Raw genomic sequence first — 22,168 nt, 5'->3', positions numbered from 1 at the left:
TATCCCTAGTGAGATAAGCCTCTACATCCTTACATTTGTCCTCTAGCCATCGCTGCTTAGCCATTTTGCATTTCCTGTCGATCTCATTTTTGAGACGTTTGTATTCCTTTTGCCTGCTTCATTTACCGCATTTTTATATTTTCTCCTTTCATCAATTAAATTCAATATTTCTTCTGTTACCCAATGATTTCTACTAGCCCTTGTCTTTTTACCTACTTGATCGTCTGCTGCCTTCACTACTTCATCCCTCAGAGCTACCCATTCTTCTTCTACTGTCTTTCCCCCATTCCTGTCAATTGTTCCCTTATGCTCTCCCTGAAACTCTGTACAATCTCTGGTTTAGTCAGTTTATCAAGGTCCCATCTCCTTATTTCCCACATTTTTGCAGTTTCTTCAGTTTTAATCTACAGTTCATAACCAATAGATTGTGGTCAGAGTCCACATCTGCCCCTGGAAATGTCTTACAATTTATAACCTGGTTCCTAAATCTCTGTCTTACCATTATATAATCTATCCGATACCTTTTAGTATCTCCAGGGTTCTTCCATGTGTGGATTCTAGATGTATCTATTTATATTTTCCACAATGTTGTCCATCATGCCATCAGTAATAAATTGTTAAATAGATCATTTCTTTTTCCGTAATTTTGGCACTTTGCTTTTGAGTCTGGCAAAGACTTTTAGGATGTTCTTGGGTTAGTTTCAGAAGAAGAAGCAAGTGCTTCACCATTGAGATATGTAAAAATGTTAATCATCTGTTGGTTAATCATCTATTGGTTATCGCCCACCTTCAACCACGTGGTCATCTGTTTCGTCTGTTGATTGTTCGGAGTCACTGCTGTAGTTTCCTTCTTCAGTAACTTACTCTCCCAGCTCAGATTCGCACTAATCTGGCAATTCTGGTAATCCTTCTTCCGACAATTCTCGTAATACTTTCTCATAGTATTCAGGACGTACTCTTTAACCGAGCCTATAAAACGCCCTCCTTTTCTCCATTTCCACACTTTTGTGGGACCTAATGAGATAAATGTTTGTAAATGTAACTTGTTGTTGCAAAACAATATCCAAGAGTTTAAAAGAAAATAGCATTTTGGGACAATGGTTCGATTCGAATATTCATTACACACTGAAATAAAACCAAGATTTCCTTGCAGCGAAAGGAAAACTTCTAATACAGAAAATACTTACATCACTAGGCGCGTAGCGGCAAACACAACGCTCTCTTTCCGAACAACAGTAGCGACCGAATTGCTGTAAGCGTGAACTGCGCATAGTGGTGACATCTGTTACGGATAACAGATACATATCTGGATGTGCACCCAACTTTAACGCTATCTGCGATACCAATAGAAAGCTAAATCTCGCGACTGATTGTCACAGACTCGTTCACGGAAGGGTTAAAGGAATTTAACATTGCCGAAACGTAAGGAGCACAGTATGTTTTGCTGACACGGTGAGCTACTTTGTTTCTTGGACATGTGTGACAGTCGCCGGTGACTCCTGACTGTGACTTGCGGCGCAAGTTTGCACGGCAGCGCCAGTAGGCAGGTGGAGGCGAGGCAGGCTGCCGGTAGCGGGTAATGAAGCGCGCCGCCTAATGAAGACGGCGCATATTAGCCGCGGTCCTAATGGCCGGCTGAATATTCATGCCGCTCTGCCGCGCGCCGTAGCCCGTCTTCGCGACAGACGCAGCTCGGCTCGGCTCGACTCGACTCCCCGCCAAACAGCGCGGCCGCCGGTATGCACTGCCGGCGACGCGATGCCATTCCGGCTGGCCGTGCCCTCGCCCGCGCCCGCGCCAGCCCCTAATGCGAGGAGATGTGGCGAGCACTGTTGGTGTGAGCAGCGAGTGCGCAGGCGTGAATATTCATGGCGTTCCGACCGCGGCGCTGATCCCGCGCCCCCGCCAGCGAACCGCGGCGTGTGCCGGCAGCAAATGCGACAGGATTTCGTGGCCGACGCATAGGAAGCCGCGAGAATTGTCTGTTTCGCCGCCTGTGTTCGGCGCTTCCGCACGGCTACGAGGCAGGCAGCAGGCGCCGCCCCGGCTGGCACTGGCTTTGTGACTCGCTGCTGCAGTTACCGGAGAAGGCACGCGGAACTCCGTGAAACAGTGGCGCTGCTTCTTCCTTACGCTAACAAAGATCCGAAGGTACACTCACTACTGGCCATTAAAATTCCTACACCAAGAAGAAATTCAGATGATAAACGGATATTCATTGGACAAATATATTATACTAGAACTGACATGTGATTACATTTTCACGCAATTTGAGTGCATAGATGCTGAGAAATCACTACCCAGAACAACCACCTCTGGCCGTAATAATGGCCTTGATACGCCTGGAAATTGAGTCAATCGGAGCTTGGATGGTGTGTACAGGTACAGCTGCCCATGCAGCTTCAACACCATACCACAGTTCATCAAGAGTAGTGGTTGGCGTATTGTGACGAGCCAGCTGCTTCGCAACCATTGACCAGACGTTTTCAGTTGGTGAGAGATCTGGAGAATGTGCTGGCCAGGGCAGCCGTCGAACATTTTCTGTATCCAGGAATGCCCGTACAGGACCTGCAACATGCGGTCGTGCATTATCCTGCTAAAATGTAGGGTTTCGCAGGGATCGAACGAAGGGTAGAGCCACGGGTCATAACACATTCGAAATGTAACGTCCACTTTTCAAAATGGTTCAAATGGCTCTGAGCACTATGGGACTCAACATCTGCGGTCATTAGTCCCCTAGAACGTAGAACTACTTAAACCTAACTAACCTAAGGACATCACACACATCCATGCCCGAGGCAGGATTCGAACCTGCGACCGTAGCGATCACGCGGTTCCAGACTGACGCGCCTAGAATCGCACGGCCACAACGGCCGGCGTCCACTTTTCAAAGTGCCGTCAATGCGAACAAGAGGTGACCGAGACGTGTAACCAATGGCACCCCATACCATCACGCCGGGTGATACGCCAGTATGGCGATGACGAATACACGCTTCCAATGTGCGTTCACCGCGATGTCGCCAAACATGGATGCGACCATCATGACGCTGTAAACAGAAGCTGGATTCATCCGAAACAATGACGTTTTGCCATTTGTGCACTCAGTTTCGACGTTCAGTACATCATCACAGGCGCTCCTGTCTGTGATGCAGCGTCAAGGGTAACCGCAGCCATGGTCTCCGAGCTGATAGTCCATGCTGCTGCAAACGTCGTCGAACTCTTCGTGCAGATGGTTGTTGTCTTGCAAACGTCCCCGTCTTTTGACTCAGGGGTCGAGACGTGGCTGCACGATCCGTTATAGCCATGTGGATAAGATGCCTCCCATCTCGACTGCTAGTATACGGGGCCGTTGGGATCCAGCACAGCGTTCCGTATTACCCTCCTGAATCCACCGATTCCATATTCTGCTAACAGTCATTGGATCTCGACCAACGTGAGCACCAATGTTGCCATACGATAAACCGCAATCGTGATAGGTTACAATCCCACCTTTATCAAAGTCGGAAACGTGATGGTACGCATTTTTCTTCCTTACATGAGGCATCACAACAACGTTTCACCAGGCAACGCCAGTCAACTGCTGTTTGTGTATGAGAAATCGGTTGGAAACTTTCCTCATGTCAGCACGTTTTAGCTGTCGCCACCGGCGCCAATTTTGTGTGAATGCACTGAAAAGCTAATCATTTGCATATCGCAGCATCTTCTTCGTGTCGGTTAAATTTAGTGTCTATAGTACGTCATCTTCGTGGTGTAGCAATTTTAATGGCCAGTAGTGTACAGTGGATCTCTCACGCAACTGGAACACGAATGAGCTACTACCGTATTTAGTGACTCGTGTCACCAGGGTTCAGCGGCCCGTTTCTTAGCTCCATTAATGTTCACTGGGTTTTATGTATGTAGCGTCGTTTTAGGGCGTCTGTGCCACTTTGGCGGATGCGCTGCGTCAGTGTTCGCAGAGCCTGGGAAAGGCTGTGGTGAGGCCTGCGTCGCGCCACTTCTTGCAGCACCGCTTCTGGCCGCTGCCGCTGCTGCGGGCTCGCAAAAAAGACGCGACGCGTCACGGAGGCTGCTAGCCGGTCGTCCTTCCAGGAAGCCACTACACAGGCACAACACGTCTGCGCATCGTCGGCCCTCTTCTCTCGCCGCATACCGATGAACGGCGACTACACTCCATATTCATTTTTTACCATCAATTACTTGCGCAGCTAACTAATTCCAAGCCACGACCGAGACGTAAGCTTAATCGGAAACTGCGTTATTAAAAACGAATTATGCTCTTTTTCTTTCTAAGAAAATATCGACTTCGGGACGTCCTTGACGAACTGTCCTCGGATAATTTCGATTTTCCCTTCCTGTCAAAGGAACATTACAAATGGGTTTCGCACAAAGAATTTAGCATCTTGAAATCATTTTTTTCCGATAAGATGGTAGCCGCAGTCGTTTATAGACAGCCTAATCGATTTAAGAGTTGGAAAGACTAACGGGGTGCACCTGATCGCTGTGATTTCATAGCTGACTACTTGCGAATAGACTGAAGAGCCACAGAAACTGGTACACCTGCCTCATATCGTGTCGGGCCCCCGCGAGCACAAAGAAGTGCCGCAGCACAACATGGCATGGATTTGACTAATGTCTGAAGTAGTGCTGGAGGGAATTGACACCATGAATCCTGTACATAAATCCATAAGAGTACGAGGAGGTGAAGATCTCTTTTGAACAGCATGCTGCAAGAAATCCCAGATATGCTCACAAATGTTCATATCTGGGGAGTTTTGTGGTCAGCGGAAGTGTTTAAACGAAGAAGAATGTTTCTGGAGCCATTCTGTAGCAATTCTGGACGTTTGGGGTTTCGCATTGTTCTGTTGAAATTTCCCAAATCTGTCGGAATGCACAACGGACATGAATGGATGCAGGTGATCAGATAGGATGCTTACGTACGCGTCACCTGTCAGAGTCGTATCTTGACGTATCACTGGTCCCATATCGCTCCAACTGCACACGTCCCATACCATTACAGAGCCCCCAGCAGTTTAACATTCCTGTGCTGACATGCAGGGTCTATGGATTCATGAGGTTGTCTCCATATCCGTACACGTTCGTCCGCTCGATACTATTTGAAACGAGACTCGTCCGACCAGGTAACATGCTTCCCGTCATCAACAGTCTAATGTCAGTGATGAAGGGCCCAGGCGAGGCGTAAAGCCTTGCGTCGAGCATTCATCAAGGTTACACTACTGGGCTAAAAATGACTCTGAGCATTATGGGACTTAACATCTGAGGTCATCAGTCCCCTAGAACTTAGAACTACTTAAACCTAACTTACCTAAAGACATCACACACATCCATGCCCGAGGCAGGATTCGAACCTGCGACCGTAGCAGTCGCGAGGTTCCGGACTGAAGCGCCTAGAACCGCACGGCCACCACGGCCGGCTACACTAGTAGGCCTTCGGCTCCGAAAGCCCATATTGATGATGTATCGTTGAATAGTTCGCACGCTGACACGTGTTGATGGCCTAGCATTGAAATCTGCAACAATTTGCGCAGAGTTGCACTTCTGTCACGCTAAACGATTCTCTTCAGTCGTCGTTAGTCCCGTTCTTGCAGGATCTTTTTCCGACCGCAGCGATGTCGGACTTTCGTGAAATGGTAGTAAGGGGAAACACCATTTCATCGCTGCCTCGGAGATGCCGTGTCCCATGGCTTGTAGTCTTATGTAAGCGTTGCCGAGCGCAGCGCCGTGTTCCAGTTTCTTTGGCGCTTCAGTGTACACTTTCGTTGATCGACTGCGTCTATTATGTAAACTGTAATAAAGTAGTACATCAGGCAAGTTAACTTCTAACGAATATTTATCGACTAATTGTTTCTAATGGTCAACACAAAATAACATTCAAATTCATCCTTAGAAATGTATTGGCTATCCTTGACTCTTCTCATCCACCTAGTGATGAATCTGCAACTAATTGTGTCATTAGAATTACCCGAAAGTTTTTGTGTTACTGCTTTTCGCCAAACTGAAGATTACTTCTGCATTTGCTTACACATGAAATTTCAAAAGGAAGTTAGAATTTGGAAATTACTGCTCCTTATAAGCTCTCCCCTTGTAATTTTAGTGGTCTTACCCTGTACCTATTGTCTGGCAATTCGTCTTTTAAGCGAGGCAACTTACAGCAGATTACGACCGACATAGAAAATAAACCGTATACCTAATTTTCTAGAATGAAATTTTCACTCTGCAGAGGAGTGTGTGCTGATATGAAACTTCCTGGCAGATTAAAACTGTGTGCCAGACCGAGATTCGAACTCGGGACCTTTGCCTTTCGCGGGCAAGTGCTCTACCATTGTGGTAGAGCACTTGCCCGCGAAAGGCAAAGGTCCCGAATTCGAATCTCGGTCTGGCACACAGTTTTAATCTGCCAGGAAGTTTCGTATGTCTAATTGTTCGTGACGTGTCTGTATTTAGTGTCCATCGACATTTTTATTACGCATGATCAGGGCTGCTACAAAATATAACAAGATGTACATAAATTAAGTTGATTTATTGGTTCTTCAGCAATGAATGTTTATGCCTGCCAAACGTACATTCGGGAATTCCACTCGTACAAGCTCATGCTCATACTACAGCTCAGTACAGATTAGGAGTCTGTGGTATGAGCATGAACACTGGCAGTCGACGCATTAATCTTACGTTTGTACATATAGTTATTTCAACTATGACATGCCGACATCCATTGTGGTTCACGGCCCGTACACATACACTTTTGATGAGACACGATGCAAAGCGCATATGGCAGAGAATATGTGAACTGTACAGATGAAGAGCCTCTATACAAATACTTCACTAGTGATCTCGCGTTTGGAACTTTTCCGAAGTTCACACCATTACTTACGATATTGTTAGGGTCGCTGACCCTTGGAGAACAGTTGAATAGTATACGGTCCTGTGTAGCTTTGTAGCTTCATTGTTTCTCTTTACTGTAGTCTGAAACGGGCGCGCGCGCGCACGCACGCACGCACGCACACACGCGCACACACACACACACACACACACACACACACACACACACACACACACACACACAAATATGTATCTGAACTATCGGAATGCAGGGAAATGCACTTAGCGTCTCTCCATGTTCTCTAACAGATCTGCCATCTTTCGGCCCTAGCAATATTTTACTACCTTAGGACAGCATGACAACGGATCACAGCACATGACTTATACAGTACTTGTTTGATTCTAGTCCGTCTTACGAAAGCTTGTGACCGTCTTCTTTCCTTATCCCGTAGCTGTGACAAGTGACTGTAGAGCTATAGGGTTTCGTTCTTGTTCTTTCAAGGTCATCTAAGGGCCTTATGTGCCCCTGCTGTGGTCCTTGTAGGCTATAGCTGAGCCTTGCTTTTTTGAGACAGTATGACCCGCAGTAAGATAACGAAATCCTGTATTATTCAGATTTTGTCGTTTAAGGCATCGAAACCCTGTTTTATTCAAATTTGTCGTAAACAGTTCCATCTCTAAAGCCTGCCTAGCAATCCTTGCTATGTCTTCAACTAGGGCATATTCGTCTAAGACATTTATATGATTTGGTGTACCGACTTCACCACAGTCACAATTGGTCGTTGCCCTCTTACCAATTATATTAAGATATGTAGGATATGGCACTTGTTTGGAAAGATGCTGGACCAGTCCCCTACTTGGATCAAAATGTATTATCTGGAGCCCATCGTTTACATCAAGAAGAATTTGAAACGTTGTCCTTCCTGTATTTAATGAATGTAGTCTTTGCTGAAATTCTGAAAATCTTAAATTATTTATTACTAACGGATTTGTTGCTGGTTACCCAAGAATTTTCTTTAATATTGTCTTCACTTTAGGCAATTGATGTCAGCCTTTTTCTTATTTGTAAGTCCAAGGAACATATGCCTATTAATACAGACAGGATGTCTGTACAATTCCTCGCTGTGCTTTCCTCAACTCAGCGGCGGGTCTGACTAATCGTAAACTGTATGTCCAAACACTGGCACTGCAAGCAAAATTGCAGTTGCTGTAGACTCATTGTACGGTCTAATTACATTCAAGGGCAAGCAAAACCTTCTTTGTTCCATATTAATAATTTTTTTAATCAGCGCTTAGTCACAGACTATCGTGGAGAAGACAATAATGGAAGTCGATGTGGCGCAAAATAGTGGCTTTTTTCCCCTCTTTCCTTTATTCCGTTGAACTGAAATATTTCAGAAACGTGGAAGGAAAAATGACTCAGAAAGGAAAGAAACCTGCGCATCATAATCGAGTGCCTTGTTTTATCGTTGGTCACTACTTTCTAACAGAGAAGATAGTATTCTTCGTGCCGTAAATTAAGGCATTATTAAATCAAACTCGCCTCACTTACACGTAAATAATATACGCTTTTATTAAATAAGAGATGTCCGGACCCCATCGAGCAGTTTGAGTCTCCGAAGTCGAACGTGTGAGATAGAAACTGAGCGGGGCTCAAAGTCTGTCTTTCTGAATCGGCTGCCTCGTTGTTAGGAATCAGTTGTTTCTTGGAGGTGAGTGTTGACTAAGACTTCGGTCCTGCAGGCACTTCGACCTTTGAGCACATAGTGGGTCGTGTACGTCTGGGGAACTAGGCTGATGTGATACTGCTGCACTGTTTATGTTTAGGAACAGCTGGCAGTCCACTTGACTCTCTTCTCATCGTCAGTTATAAAACTAGCTAATACGACCCAGTGAAGGCAAATTTTTAGTTTTGTAATAGCACTAACGGAGAAGAATTAGTTGAATGTTTTGTATAAACCGAGTTCACTTACTTTTTCGGGGTTTACATTGAAATTTAATTTCTTTCTGTTTATACGCCAGAAAAGTCACACAGTAATATGAAATGTTCCAGGTTTGTTGGATGGTAACTCACCCAAATGTACTGAAGATGGCTATTAACAGTAGAAATCTGGATATGCAAGAATAATAAAAAAACAGTGGGATTGCGACTGATTGCTTCGCTCCTATCCTTGCTTAACTTCATGGATTTCATCGTTCCACTTTCTCAGTTTCAATTTTTTTTCTGTTCGTGAACTTTAAGTCACGGGGGAGAGGGCGTATGTTGCTAGTACTTCATATAGTGAAGTTGCATAGTAGTAGTAGTAATAGTAGTAGTAGTAGTAGCAGTAGTTGTTGTTGTTGTTGTATTCAGTCATGAGATTGGTTCAACGGAGCTCTGCACGCTTCTCCATTCTGTGTCAGCCTATTTATCTCCGAATAACTACTGCAAACGACTTGCATTTGAACCTGCTTACTTCTCCCCAACACTACATTAGCCGCGCGGTCTGGGGCGCCTTGTCACGGTACGTACGGTTCGCCCTTTTGGAGGTTCGAGTGCTCAGTCGGGCATGCGTGTGTGTGTATGTGTGTGTGTGTGTGTGTGTGTGTGTTTTCCATAGCGTAAGTTAGTTTAAGTTAGATTAAGTAGTGTGTAGGCTTAGGAATCGATGACCTCAGCAGTTTGGTCCCATAAGACCTTACCACAAATATCTAAATATCCAACAGTACATCGACGATTCTTTAGTGTCTCAGAATGTATCCTATCAATCGATCCCTTCTTTTTCTCAAGTTATGCCACAAGTTTCGTTTCTCACCAATTCAATTCAATACCTCCTCATTAGCTACATGATCTACCTATCTAAACTTCAATATTCTCCTGTAGCACCACATTTCAAAAGATCTGTTCTCTTCTTGTCTAAACTGCTTATTATCCACGATTCACTTCCATACATGGCTACACTACACGTGGCTTCGGAGAAAAACTTAAATCTACATTCGATGTAAGCAAAATTCCCTTTTTAAGAAACGATTTTCTTGACAATGCCAGTCTACCTATTTTATCCTCTCTACTTTAGTCATCAGTTACTTTGCTGCCCAAATAGTAAAACTCTTCTACTACTAGTAGTCTCTCATATCCTAAACCTAACTTCCCTCAGGTCCATGTTCCATCTTCCTTTGCTGTCCCTGACAGAACTACTATGTCATCGGCAAACCTGACTTTTAAATTTTTCTTTGACTTTCTTTACTACTTGCTCAGTGTTGAGACTGAATAACATCTGGGATAGGCTATAACTCTGTCTCACTCCCTTCTCAACCTATGATTCTCTTCAATGCCCTCCAACTCTTATAACTACCCTCTGGTTTCTCCACAATTTGTATATAACCTTTTGCTTCCAGTATTTTACCTCTCCCCTACCTTCAGAATTTCGAAGAGTGTAGTCCAATCAAATGCTTTCTCTTAACCTTTCCTTAACCTCTCTTCTACGTTCTAGAGTCAGTATTAAAGTCAGAAGATATCTCCAGTACTCTGACGGCTCTTCTCCGAGATCAGCTTCTACCAGTATTTCCATTTTTCTGCAAATAGTTTGTCTCAGTATTTTACAACCATGACTCATTAAACTGATTGTTCGGTTATACTGAGACCTTCAGCGCTTTCCTTCTTTGGAATTGGAATTATTACGTTCTTCTTGAAGTCTGAGGGTATTTTCCCTGTCTCGTATATCTTGTAGCCCAGTTGGAATAATTTCATCGTGGATGGCTCTCCCTAGGATATCGGTAGTTCTGCGAGAATCTCGTCTACGGCAAGGTTGTTGTTTGTCTCCCATCACATTATCATCTACTTCTCCTAACCTTTCTATAATATTGTCTACATTTTCACTTTATAGGGTTCAAACGAAAGGATAACGTTCTGCGAGTTGGGGCGTGGTATGTCAGAAGCTTGAGTGTGGTAGGGATGCTAGAAAATCTGAAAAGGGAAATGCAAAGGCAAACCATAGGTAACACAAGAAATACTTCAGTTGATCGATGAAAGAAGGAAGCACAAAAATGTTCAGGGAAATTCAGCAATATAGAAATACAAGTCGTTGGGGAATGAAATAAACAGGAAGTGCAAGGAAGCTAAGACGAAATCTTTTAAAACAAATGAAGTATTGTACTTCACTGATACTGCACTTTGTAAAAACTTCCAGGCTAGGGATGATGCCATTCTGTCGTACAACTGATGTCCGGAGACGAGAATGAGAAGCTACCATATAGACCAGATGGGGCAAGTCTTGCACACTGCACGTACACACGTACCACCTAATAGGCCACGCCACATGTTAACAGGTACATAATTGTCGCGCCAGTGCTATACCAGTTCTTATGCCATGTGTTTGTTGCTCGTTTCTGTCAGCGTTGTTATTAAAATAACCCTGATTGCTTATCCCAATGCAATAATTCAAAGCAATGCAAATTTTATAAATAAAAGTTACTCGTTGTTTAAGGAAGGTTAATTTAAAAGCGATGCTGCAGTGACCAATTGATATTTCGTATCTTTTCTTTTTTTCCTACTTTTCACGCTGTTGTTCATAAAAAATAAAACCCCTTTTTACAAACTAGAGTAGACTAATACTGAAAATAGCCGTTTATTCAGAAGTAAAATACGGACATCGGTTTTAACAGGTCGGTTTTTTCCCATCGCTCGTGCTAACCGCTATGTTGATGAGCGAGGTTACAACAACCAATAACGTGTCTCTTCAGATGCAGGAGGCGCTGGTGCGGCCTCTGGCCGTGTTGTGCCGCGCACAGTGGACGAGACAAAGCGTGTCGGGCTGTTCAGGTGTGTTGTGGTAGTGGCGCTGCCGCACGTATTTGGCCGGCTTCAAGCGTCGCCCAGCACGCACTCGGGGCGGCACCCCCTCCTGCCAACCCCCTGCCACCCGCCCTCACATCCGCTCCACACCGCCCACACCCAACAGTGCCCGGAAGCGGCGATCGATGCCTTCTGTGCCGCGAGAAATTGCATTACCGGCCCTATTTACACACTTCCTGCTATATATTCATCGAGTAAAATCTTAATATAGCAGCGAGCGGACGCAGCAGTGTCGTGGCAGGGTAGTCTCCACAGCTGGAGATGGACGCTACCCGAGTAGCAGTTCACTGAACACGTCGAGGCGAAATGGTTGGCACCATGCTGTTCAAAACAGCGTAGTGCGACCGATGTTTATGCACCAACCGAATAACTTGTTCTAGATACACTATGTGATCGAAAGTATCCGGACACTTGGCTGAAAATGACTTACAAGTTCGTGGCGCCCTCCATCGGTAATGCTGGAATTCAGTATGGTTTTGGCACACCCTTAGCCTTGATGACAGCTTCCACTCTCACAGGCATACGTTCAGTCAGGTGCTTGAAGGTTTATTGGGGAATGGCAGCCCATTCTTCATGCAGTGCTGCATTGAGGAGAGGTATCGATGTCGGTCGGTGAGGTCTAGCACGAAGTCGGCTTTCCGAAACATCCCAAAGGTGTTCTATAGGATTCAGGTAAGGACTCTGTGTAGGCCACTCCATTACACGGATGTTATTGTCGTGTAACCACTCCGCCACAGGCTGTGCATTATGAACAGGTGCTCGATTGTGTTGAAAGATGCAATCGCCATCCCCGTATTGCTTTTCAATAGTGGGAAGCAAGAAGGTGCTTAAAACATCAAGGTAGGCCTGTGCTGTGATAGTGTTAACCGGAACAACAAAGAGTGCAAGCCTCCTCCATGAAAATCACGACCACACCATAACACCACCGCCTCCGAATTTCACTGTTGGCGCTACACAAGTTGGCAGATGACGTTCACGGGGCATTCTCCATACCCACACCCTGCCATCGGATCAGCCACATTGTGTACTCCACACAACGTTTTCCCACTGTTCAGTTGTCCAATGTTACGATCCTTACACCAAGCGATGCATCGTTGGGCATTTGCCGGCGGGATGCGTGGCTCATGAGCAGCTGCTGGACCGTGAAATCCAAGTTTTCTCACCTCCCGCCTAACTGTAATAGTACTTACAGTGGATCCTGATGCAGTTAGGAATTACTGTATGTTGGTCTGCGTAGATAGCTGCCTATTACACATTACGATCCTCTTCAACTGTCGGATGCCGGCCGAGCTGGCCGAGCGGTTCTAGGCGCTACAGTCTGGAACCGCGCGACCGCTACGGTCACAGGTTCGAATCCTGCCTCGGGTATGGTTGTGTGTGATGTCCTTAGGTTAGTTAGGATTAAGTAGTTCTACGTTCTAGGGGACTGATGACCTCAGAAGTTAATTCCCATAGTGCTGAGAGCCTTTTGAACCATTTCAACTGTCGGGGTCTCTGTCAGTCAACAGCCGAGGTCGTTTCAAAAGTAGCTCTGAGCACTATTGGACTTAACATCTGAGGTCATCAGTTCCCTAGAACTTAGAACTACTTAAACCTATCTGACCTAAGGACATCACACACATCCGTGCCCGAGGCAGGATTCGAACCTGCGACCGTGGCAGTCGCGCGGTTCCGGACTGAAGCGCCTAGAACCGCTCGGCCACCATGGCCGGCAGACGAGATCGGCCTGTTCGCTTTTGTGCTGTACGTGTCGCTTCTCGTTTCCACTTCATTATCACACCGGAAACAGTGGCGGTAGGGATGTTTAAGAGTGTGGAACTGTCGCGTACAGACGTATGACACAAGTGTCACCCAATCACCTAACCATGTTCGAAGTCCGTGACTTCCGCGGAGTGCTCCATTCTGCTCTCTCACGATGTCTAATGACTACTGTGGCCGCTGATATGGAGTACCAGCAGTAGGTGACAGCACAATGCACCTAATATGAAAAACGTATATTTTTGGGGGTGTCCGGATGCTTTTGATCACATAGTGTATCTTCTACGCAGTTCTTCTTGTAACTTGGCGGAAAGAGTAAAATTTCAATCTAATTTTAAAGCACAGTATGAAAAAAGATTGATCGATAACTACTTTATTTATATTAGGTTGATGCGTAAGTTCGTAGCGTTTTTATTTTGTTTGTTGGTGTTCCGGTTGTCGCTAAAAACCGGAGTGCGAAGTGGAGAAATTGGAATGTTTCCGACGAATTATTCTGTTTGAGTTCAATAGAGGGGTCAGAGCAGTGGAGGTAGCCAGAAACATTTGTGCCATTTATGGGGATAATGCCTTTGGACAGAGCACGGCAGGTAAATGGCTGCCTCGTTTTAAGGAGCCTCGCTTTGACATTAGCGACTCTCCACGTTCAGGAAGAACTTCAGGTTTTTATGAGGATCGTATATACGCATTAATCCATAATGATACATGTCAATGTACTCGAAAACTGGAAAATTTGATAAACTGTGATCTTTCCACCAGCGTGCGACATTCGCATCCAAAAGGGAAGATTCAAAAATCGGGTGCATGGGTACCGCACGCTCTGAGCCAAAATCAAAAAATTCTGTAAGTGGCCAAGTCTGCATTTATGCTTGCTGGTTATAAATTGACACGTGAAAATTACTGACCATTACTATCCTGTATTGTTGCTGGTGACAAGAAATGGTGTCTTTATGCTAACAAAGGGAAAAATAAAGAAATGGTTGAGTCCGAACAAAGCAGCAACGCCCCGTGCAAAGACGTCAGCGCATCCACGAAAGATAATGTCATGCATCTCATGGAACAGCGACGGTGTGGTGTAGTACGAACTGGTTCCCCGAGGTATAAACATCACGGCTGACCTTTATTGCCAATCACGGAGACGTCTTGCAGACGCATTCCAAGAACAACTACCAGGAGGACAGCGTGAAGTGATGCTAATCCACGTAACGCCTGTCCGCATTCTTTTAGTCTAAATACAGGGTGTTTCAAAAATGACCGGTATATTTGAAACGGCAATAAAAACTAAACGAGCAGCGATAGAAATACACCGTTTGTTGCAATATGCTTGGGACAACAGTACATTTTCAGGCAGACAAACTTTCGAAATTACAGTAGTTACAATTTTCAACAACAGATGGCGCTGCACGTGATGTGAAAGATATAGAAGACAACGTAGTCTGTGGGTGCGCCATTCTGTACGTCGTCTTTCTGCTGTAAGCGTGTGCTGTTCACAACGTTCAAGTGTGCTGTAGACAACATGGTTTATTCCTTAGAACAGAGGATTTTTCTGGTGTTGGAATTCCACCGCCTAGAACACAGTGTTGTTGCAACAAGACGAAGTTTTCAACGGAGGTTTAATGTAACCAAAGGACCGAAAAGCGATACAATAAAGGATCTGTTTGAAAAATTTCAACGGACTGGGAACGTGACGGATGAACGTGCTGGAAAGGTAGGGCGACCGCGTACGGCAACCACAGAGGGCAACGCGCAGCTAGTGCAGCAGGTGATCCAACAGCGGCCTCGGGTTTCCGTTCGCCGTGTTGCAGCTGCGGTCCAAATGACGCCAACGTCCACGTATCGTCTCATGCGCCAGAGTTTACACCTCTATCCATACAAAATTCAAACGCGGCAACCCCTCAGCGCCGATACCATTGCTGCACGAGAGACATTCGCTAACGATATAGTGCACAGGATTGATGACGGCGATATGCATGTGGGCAGCATTTGGTTTACTGACGAAGCTTATTTTTACCTGGACGGCTTCGTCAATAAACAGAACTGGCGCATATGGGGAACCGAAAAGCCCCATGTTGCAGTCCCATCGTCCCTGCATCCTCAAAAAGTACCGGTCTGGGCCGCCATTTCTTCCAAAGGAATCATTGGCCCATTTTTCAGATCCGAAACGATTACTGCATCACGCTATCTGGACATTCTTCGTGAATTTGTGGCGGTACAAACTGCCTTAGACGACACTGCGAACACCTCGTGGTTTATGCAAGATGGTGCCCGGCCACATCGCACGGCCGTCGTCTTTAATTTCCTGAATGAATATTTCGATGATCGTGTGATTGCTTTGGGCTATCCGAAACATACAGGAGGCGGCGTGGATTGGCCTCCCTATTTGCCAGACATGAACCCCTGTGACTTCTTTCTGTGGGGACACTTGAAAGACCAGGTGTACCGCCAGAATCCAGAAACAATTGAACAGCTGAAGCAGTACATTTCATCTGCATGTGAAGCCATTACGCCAGACACGTTGTCAAAGGTTTCGGGTAATTTCATTCAGAGACTACGCCATATTATTGCTACGCATGGTGGATATGTGGAAAATATCGTACTATAGAGTTTCCCAGACCGCAGCGCCATCTGTTGTTGAAAATTGTAACTACTGTAATTCCGAAAGTTTGTCTGCCTGAAAATGTACTGTTGTCCCAAGCATATTGAAACAAACGGTGTATTTCTATCGCTGCTCGTTTAGTTTTTATTGCCGTTTCAAATATACCGGTCATTTTTGAAACACCCTGTAAAATCACCGTACAGGAGGTGAATTGGAAAGTCATTAGACACCCACATTATTCACTTGGTATTCCGTCCTCAGTTTTTCACTTTTTCCACTTTCTTTCGAACAACCTTCAAGAAATTTCCTTTCCAGATGAAAATGCGTTCTGAACATGGCTCGACGAGTTTTTCTCCTCAAAACCACGCGATTTTTACAGTCTCTCAATCGAATAGTTACCCCTGCGTTGGCAGATTGTTGTAAATAGTGAAGGAGAATGTGTTATGATTAAAGTGACCTGCCAGTGTAGCCGAGTGTGGTAACGCGGTGCTTCCTGGACTCGGGTAGGCGCGCCGGCCCCGGATCGACTCCGCCCAGCGGATTAACGACGCCGGCCGGTGTGCCGGCCAGCCTGGATGTGGTTTCTAGGCTGTTTTCCACATCCTCCCAGGTGAATACCGGGCTGGTCCCCACGTCCCGCCTCAGTTACACGACTTGCAGGCATTTGACACTCATTCACACTATTTCACGATTTACACTAGACGCAGACAGCTGGGGTACACTAATTCCGTCCTGTGGGGTATGGGGCTGCGGCAGGAAGGGCATCCGGCCACCCCCCTAAAATTAAGCACGCCAAATCCGTACTTAACCCTGCCGACCCTGCGCACAATGCGGGATAAAGGCAGTAGCAAAAGAAAGAAAGAATGTGTTATGATTAAAGTCTCTGTTACGCGTATACAAAGTCGTGCAAAATGCTACGAACTTATGCACCAACCCAATAACTTTATTATTGGGTTATTAGCTTTACAGTGTCTTGAAAATGAGCAATATGAACAAAAGGAAAAGAAACGTAGTGGGAATAGAGTCAAAATTAAAAAGACAATGCTGAGGAAATTAAATTAGGATACAAGACACTAAAAGTTATTTATCTGTGTAAAATACCCGACACGATCGAAGTAGATGGGCTGAGAATAGCCAGAAAAGCTTTTCAGAAAAAGAGAAATGTGCTAGCATCGAATATAAACTTACGTGTAGGGAATCTTTTTCTGTGGGTATTTGCGTGGAGTGTAACTTTGAGGACGATAAATAGTCCGAATAAAAAGAGACTAGATGCCTTTGAAGAATGGTGCTATAGAAGAATGCTTAAGATTAAATGAGTAGGTCGAATAGCCAATGAGTAGATACTGAATCGACAAGGGAAGAAGATAAATTTGTGGCACAATTTGGCTAACTGCAGCGATCGGTACACAGGACACCGTTAATTTGATAAAAGATGGTAATGTGTGCGGTGTTGGAAGGTGTGGGCAGTAGTCAGGTTGAGATGGATGTAGGCTCCAGTAGCTAGCGTGATGGCCTGCATAAAACCATTCTGCGTCTGCAGTGTGTCCATTGTTAAAGTTCCAGCTTCAAAATGCTGTAGAAAGAGAACCACTGCTCAGAATGTCAAATTTGAACAGCATATTACTGACGTAAAAACTTCATAGGAAGAAGGTAATGATAATTTGATCCCTAGATGGCGCTGTAAGCATCAGAATATGGACGCTGACAGATGCGCGGCCTACTTCTATTACTCAGTCTGCATCCGATACGTACAACTTAACTGTCTCCATGAAGGATAGCACGCGACTAGGAACGGTGACACTGCACCGGTAGCCCTGCAGAAGTTCCAGACACTCAAGGGTATGAAAAAAGGCGTTGGTCTGATGTCTGCTACAGGTGCGGAGAAAATTATTGCAACATTTGAAAAGACAAGTTCGTTTGAAGTGCAATGTGGCAGAGGCAGGAAAACAATTCGTACGACGCCTATCAAAGATGAGACCACAGCGCTACAGTAGAAGTCAGCGGTGGTGTACAAACATGCAGTGCACGGGGAATCGGCCGAACGATGGACATGTCTGCGCACAAGGTGCATAAAATCCTACCAAACATCCAGCATTGCTATTCGTACTAAATGACCCATGTTCAGGAGATGCTTCCTGCTGACCTACCAGCAAGGCAACGATCGCTCTGGTCTTTCTTGTTCGAACGGCCGTGGAACATTCTGTGGACAAACCAGCCCATTTCCATCTCCAAGGACATGTCAGTACGTAGAACTGCAAAATGTTGGCAACAAAACATTTGGACGCATATCAACCGGTATCACTTCATTCAGCAAAGATGGGTACTGCTTGTTGGTGGCATTGTTTATCATAGGGCCGTTTTTTTTCGAGGAGTTGAGTCCTTCGGATCTTGTTATCTGCACCGTCACTGGTAAACGCTATGAGAGTCTTTTGCGGGCCAACGTTATTCCAAGCCTTTAACAGCGTGGACATGTGGGTAGGGTTATTTATATGCTAGATGGAGCTCCTTAGCATGTTGCACAGCCGTTGGAGCGGCTACTGCAGAGGCATGTCGGAAATGCTAGAATTATCAACTGTAATTCCCCTAGAGCCCGGACCTCCAGATCACCTGATTCAAATCCATGTGACTTCTGGAAGTGGGGTTAGGTGAAAGAAGTTATTACGGTATATTGATAATTTTTACTTTTGGACCATCTAACTGCTACTGAATCAAACACTATTTTCGTGTCATACGCGTTTCGCCTTTATTCTCTGCAGGACATCTTCAGTAGCCTGGAATAAGTACATATTTTTATTATTTAGTTTATATTTTAGGAAAATGTATGTATAGGTTATGAATAGTTCTGGTGGTTGGCTTTTCTATGGCGTAGTAATATTTGAAATTCTACTTACAGGTTCCGTGGATGAGTTTCTGTATGGTGTGTTTTCGTTCAATTTTTGGCGCTGTTGTTCTTCTTATTAAGCCATTTGAGATTTTGGTTTCCACCCTTTACAGAACTAGGACTGAACACTAGTTTTGATGCTATGTTTTGGTTTGTGTTGCCGACTGTTGGATGTTATTGCCAAAGATCGAATTTTATTGTCAACTTTAGAGTGTAATTTTTGAGATATCTATGAGCTGTTTACGTATTTCTGTGTGCGTGTGTGTGTGTTTGTGCATGCGTGTATGCATACATAAACAGATCACAGCTGTGATAAAATTACGCTCGAAAGTTGGCAATAACATTCGAGCTTTTCTGGTCTACTTTGGAGAGGTTTCGTGATCGCTGTCCACCTCCATCATCGTTACCTGTATTATTTTGTAGGAAAAATGGCATAATATTCACTTGCAAACGACACAGGAGCTGTATTTATGCATTCCGATACGAGTGGAATCTGTTTTGAATGCCAACTGCTTACCAACACTCTGTTTACCGTGTTGTTGTTGTGGTCTTCGGTCCTGAGACTGGTTTGATGCATTTCTCCATGCTACCCTATCCTGTGCAAGCTTCTTCATCTCCCAGTACTTACTGCAACCCACATAGTTCTGAATCTGCTTAGTGTATTCATCTCTTGGTCTCCCTCTACGATTTTTACACTCCACGCTGCCCTCCAATGCTAGATTTTTGATCCCTTGATGCCTCAGAACATGTCCTACTAACCGGTCCCTCCTTTTTGTCAAGTTGTGCCACATACTCCTCTTCTCCCCAATTCTATTCAGTACTTCATCATTAGTTATGTGATCTACGCATGTAATCTTCAGCATTCTTCTCTAGCACCACATGTCGAAAGCTTCTATTCTCTTCTTGTCCAAACTATTTATCGTCCGTGTTTCACTTCCATACATGTGTACACTCCATACAAATACTTTCAGAAACGACTTCCTGACGCTTAAATCTATACTCGATGTTAACAAATTTCTCTTCTTAAGAAACGCTTTCCTTGTCATTGCCAGTCTACATTTTATATCCTCTCTATACTTCGACCATCATCAGTTATTTTGATCCGCAAGTAGCAAAACTCCTTTACTAATTTCAAATGGCTCTGAGCACTATGGGACTTAACATCTATGGTCATCAGTCCCCTAGAACTTAGAACTACTTAAACCTAATTAACCTAAGGACAGCACACAACACCCAGTCATCACGAGGCAGAGAAAATCCCTGACCCTGTCGGGAATCGAACCCGGGAACCCGGGCGTGGGAAGCGACAACGCTACCGCACGACCACGAGCTGCGGACTTTACTACTTTAAGTGTCTCATTTCCTAATCTAATTCCCTCAGCATCACCCGACTTAATTCGACCACATTCCATTATCCTCGTTTTGCTTTTGTTGATGTTCATCTTATATCCTTCTTTCAAGACACTGTCTATTCCATTCAACTGCTCTTCCAAGTCCTGTCTCTGATAGAATTACAATGTCATCGGCAAACCTCAAAGTTTTTATTTCTTCTCCATGGATTTTAATATCTACTCCGAATTTTTCTTTTGTTTCCTTTACTGTTTGCTCAGTATACAGACTGAATAACATCGGGGAGAGGCTACAACCCTGTCACACTCCCTTCCCAACCACTGCTTCCCTTTCATGTCCCTCGACTCTTATAACTGCCATCTGGTTCCTGTGCAAATTTTAAATAGCCTTTCGCTCCCTGTATTTTACCCCTGCCACCTTTAGAATTTGAAAGAGAGTATTCCAGTCAACATTGTCAAAAACTTTCTCTAAGTCTACAAATGCTAGAAACGTAGGTTTGCATTTCCTTAATCTTTCTTCTAAGATAAGTCGTTCACCGTATGATGCCCAAAACGTGATGTAAGTAGCTGGCCAACGTGTGACCGAAAACCTGCACGATTAAAGGCGTGTTACTGTAACGACGTCTAGCGGAAAAAGCTTGACAGATATCAACCACTTCTTTACTTGGACAGAACGTAGGTTTCTCTTAACTCACCTTATTATACAGCGAAAAAGCGAAATTATTTTTCAGTACGGTCAGGAACCCCACCTGAAACAAAGAAAATTTGTTTATTAGCAGGAATATAGCCATTCATTAAAATTTAAAGGTGGACAGAGTGTTTTGTATAATTTAGGCGCAAAAGGCAGCTATAATTCTGTGTAAGCAACCACTTTACGAGAAAACTATGTTATTACTGTTCTCCATGCACATAATGTAAGCGGATTTGTATTACAGTGGAGCAACAATTCTTTTACTTTTCTCGTATCGGAAAGTATCGTAAATTTTGTAATACACTTCTTATTTCCTAGGTTTCTTCTGGTTATTTAATGTAACGTAAAACACACAGGTGTATTAGCAGATCACACGGAATCTATTTGCTTATCAAACACAACGACAACCGTAAATGGGGAAGTCTGTCAGAGAAAATGTTGTATTCCAGCTGATAGGGCTCAACAAGCGACTTCTGGACATCGGCAGCCAATTATGCGTAGCTTATGAGGAACAGCTATCATCGTACCAAAGCATCGGATGCTGCTTCCAGTGACACAAGCCGTTTCACTACAGGGTAAACTGTCTGGATACCCACATACATGATCAGTATTGAAACACAAAAACAGAGTCATTGAAACATCTATCTTACCCGCTGTGCAAAACACGAGTTTTAACGACTCATGAATGGCCAGCGCAATGAGCCTACGCTTCGTTCTGCTTGTCTAACTTGCACGCAGTATTACGGATGCTTGTGACTTTACTGGATTCTAAATACCCAAAGTCAGTCATCAACTTTATCTTGACAAACCACAATATCCATTTATTCGTAATAGCGGGATTACGGCTTAATTCATGTTAAACGATTCCAGACCGTAAGCATCAGTTTAGAACGTGTTTGAAGTAATCGTCGAAGTCGAAGTTGTAAAGTATATTGCTCTTTCACTCATAACATGGAGTGGTGCAATTCTAACTTCAGACTTCTGACTAGTGTGAAAGTGCCTAGCTTTAGCACGGCCCCATTTGAATGATGCTTGCCTGTGCTTTGATTCGAATTCTAATTCAAAATCACACAACTTTTCCAAGTGCCGGTACAAAGTAGACTAAGTTAAATTGGTGCGTGTTATTCACGCTACCGAACTGAGTCGTTCAAGTAACGCCCCATTTTCGTTTTTTATGTTTTCCAACACGCCTTCCAGTGTTTTGTTCGCGCCAGCCATAGTCCGC

This window comes from Schistocerca nitens, chromosome 1, assembly GCF_023898315.1.
Source record: "Schistocerca nitens isolate TAMUIC-IGC-003100 chromosome 1, iqSchNite1.1, whole genome shotgun sequence".
Lineage (NCBI taxonomy): Eukaryota > Metazoa > Arthropoda > Insecta > Orthoptera > Acrididae > Schistocerca > Schistocerca nitens.
This window is presented reverse-complemented; position numbering follows the sequence as displayed.